This window comes from Poecilia reticulata, linkage group LG14 (assembly GCF_000633615.1).
Source record: "Poecilia reticulata strain Guanapo linkage group LG14, Guppy_female_1.0+MT, whole genome shotgun sequence".
NCBI lineage: Eukaryota > Metazoa > Chordata > Actinopteri > Cyprinodontiformes > Poeciliidae > Poecilia > Poecilia reticulata.
Genome location: NC_024344.1, coordinates 13,183,456 through 13,187,065, shown reverse-complemented (window position 1 = coordinate 13,187,065; position 3,610 = coordinate 13,183,456).

Genomic DNA, 3,610 nt, shown 5'->3' with positions numbered 1-3,610 from the left:
TAGATCGTTGTGTGTCTCTGTGTTTAAAAAGTAAAAAAAAAAAAAATCAACAGGAACACTTTTGCAAGCAATGTATACACATGTAAGTCTAACAATAAAATAAATCTAAGCAATTATAATGGTGAATACCATTATTAAATACAAATTTAGATAATTAGTAAACAGCACTGAAAAATAAACCCAAAAAGTCCAAACGCTAGAAAAAAAAAAAAAACATTTTCTGAAACGGGAACAAATTCTACAAAGAAAATTGTAGAATTCTATACAGAAAATGTTTCATTTTCTCTCAGAAATTTGAGAGAAAAATGCAAATTCCAAAATAAAAATGTCCCTCACATGCATCAAAACCAAGTTCTACATTAAATACTTAATAAATTCAATTTTGGACCTCAATGTATCACTGCAACCAGTATCAAAATGACCTGCAAAAACTACACTATTCTTGCTGAATATGTTGGTTTAACAATGTTAGCTTTAAGTCTAAGTTGTTTTGTAAATCCCACAAAAAAAGAAAAAAAAAATATTTTTTTTTTATTTGCAGCCGTATAAATAACCTAAACCCAAATTGAAATGGTGTAGAACCGTTTCATTGAGCTAAGCAACCTGCTCTCACTGTATAGAGAAAAGGAACTTACACCTGAAAGCCAGAGATAAACTCATCCCGTGTTCTCTGGACCTGCTGTTATGACAAGGGAAACTGCTGCGTTTATATAATACACTCAAATAGCAGGGGGGGGTTTACAGCACTGCACACGCATCACTTTACTCATAGTGCTGTTAAATAGGTCTGTGAGCTTTACTGACGGTGCCGCGCGTTTAGTAGGCTGATCTTAAATTCCATTTCCGGATCCCCAGGGATCGCGAGGCCGACTTTCTGGGGGAGGAATTCAACCCCAAAGCTGCTGCGGGATGCGGGATGCGGGTTGCATTATGTGACATCAGCGGAAAAACGCCTTGAACGGCTGGCTTTATTGGCGCTGCAAAAGTTTCCCATGTCTGGCGCGTGTTCATTATTCATTCATTCATTCATTCATTCATTCATTCATTCATTCATTCATTCATTCATGTGTTTCTTGAACGTTCTTCCTCGGCATCAGCACTCTGTCTCTTTTCCGTTCAGTTGGCTTTTAGAGCTTGTGGCTCCTTGTGCAGAGTGATGCGTTGTGGCTGCAGCAGCGGTGGCAGCACAGGCTGCTAATGAGGGGGTCCAGGTGGAGCTGAGAGCAGCAGATTTTTATTTTTCAGGTTAATTATGGAATGTTAACTGGAAACGGGGGCGAGTTCACACCTGCACACAGCAACACCAGCGGACATGGTCACAGAGTACCATGGTCCGTTGCGTGGTCCGTTGTTTCACGCATTCAGAATCGGCTTTAATTGTTAATGCATGGAATGCGACTTGTTAAGCAACACGTGAAAGGGCTGCAACACGTTTTCCGACGTTTTGTGAACCAAAATAGAACTTTTGTGCCGTAGTTCCCTCTTTGGTTTGTGACAGCGTTCCTGTTTTTATTAGTCCAGGAGGATGGAATTATTAGAAGTTCTCAATATCCAAAGCCTACAGATGTTTATTAGACTGAAGGTTAAACTGAAGATGAAGAAGGATTTAGTTGGGTTTTTTTTTCAGCATCATGATGAGTTTGGAAGAAGAACAGAATGGGTTCACCAGTGAAAAAAACAAGAAAGTTTTAGAAAGGTCCAGGCAGAGTCTAGTGCAAAGWGTTATTAGAAATCCTTGCTGGGGAAATCACCTCACCAGTCTGGTAGATTAGAAAAATTGTGCTTTGTCAAGATGTTGGCTGGTCATAGACTCTGGAAAAAAAAGAAGAAGCACAAATGAAGAAAAAGTGTTTTTTGAATTAATTTTTCAGTTGAATCGTTCATGTGTCACATTGGTGGAAACATTTTCCACTTTTGAGAGTCAATTCATCAACTATTTGAAAAGTGACATAATGTTTTAATAGAGGCTATTAAGTTACTCTGAAACTTTAATGGTTTAATGGCACAAGAAAAAAATGGCATTTGATATTATTTTCAATTGAATGATATATTATTGACCACATACCTGRACTGATTAGTCATAATTCGAACAAATGAGATTTGTAAATATCAACAGCTTCTCCTGCAACTGTTTCTACAATAGAAAGCCTGCAATTTAACAAATCAACCACTGAGGGGCAGCATCAGCAAGGTCTTATAATCGCTTCATTTTGCTTCATTCAGCTGCTTTCATATTCTGTGCCAGGATCTTTACTGCAAAATGTTATTTAACGATATCTATGAATACGTTGTTGTCCGTCATGTCATCAAAATAAATACAATGTCTTGTGGGAAAAAAATGAAAATGTATAACCCCTTGAATTGTTAAAGAGCTTGTTTGGACTCCAGACAAAGAACTTCTTGAAACTTTTGCTCTGTTTTTCCCCAAATTCCTCAGGAAGGGGGCTGGTTAGGGAATAACAGTAAGTTTCGTTTTTCAAAAGCAGACGCAAATAATCTTTTTAGAAAGCTCTGTCTTGTTTACTACTTAAAAAAAAAAAATTTAACATATGTTTGTCTCTTCTTTAAAAATACTTTTAAAAAATAAACAAGAGATGAAATCATGCAAGGTATTTGATTAGGGTGATATTGTCTTTTTCCAAGTAGCTGTTTTTAAGATATTRTATTTATCCAAGAAGCTGTTTTTAGATAAAAAATATCATTAAAATAAACTTGATTATTCTAAAACTGACATAACTGTAACTGGAGGCACAAAATACAGACCTCTTAATTGTTTATTTGTTCATTCTTTATTTAACTCAGACCTAAACTTTTATTATTAATCAAATTATGACATTTAAAGCTACTTTTCAACTACAGTTGTTGCGTTATCCTAATGTGATCTTGTCAGTAAAAATACTTTTAGGTATTCCAGATTATATGTAAAAGCTTATAATTGTTCATTTTTAAAATGAATTGGAAGCAAAATGATTCTCCCTCTTCAGGTTTCTGCTGTCAAACATGTTTTAATTGTGCACAGCACAAATATATTTGTGAATACTTGTCATAAATATTCATGGGGTTAAAGGTAAAAGCTAAAGAATTACTGATGGGAGAACTGTTTGATATACTTAAAGAGAGTCAACGCTTCAACTTTTTGTTCATTTTTCTTTCTTCTAGTTTTGTTTTGCTTAGTTTTATTTTTTTTATATCTAGTTCATTTTTCAACTTTAAACTCAGAAATGTTGCCCTTGTGTCCATTTACGATACGTCATCCGTTGCATTAGCACTAGCCATGCTAACACAAAGTATCTTGGAAACAGCATCTTGGTCTTGAATGCATTGTTYATGACTTTCTTTAAGACAGAAAAATCCCCACATAATCAGATCTACACAATATAATTCACACCCCTATTTCCTAAAGATATTGATACGTGAAACTAAACGTGTTCAAAGATTCCCCTTCTTGATTTAGACCAGCATTAGCTCCACATTGTGTGTTTGATTGCTTAGCCTGACCAAATTAMTGATTTACTGCCTTTGCCGCTCGGAACCATAAAATAATTAAGAATTTAGATAATTAAATGCTTGAGGTAAGGCAATTAATATCTTAATGAATGATACATCTAAT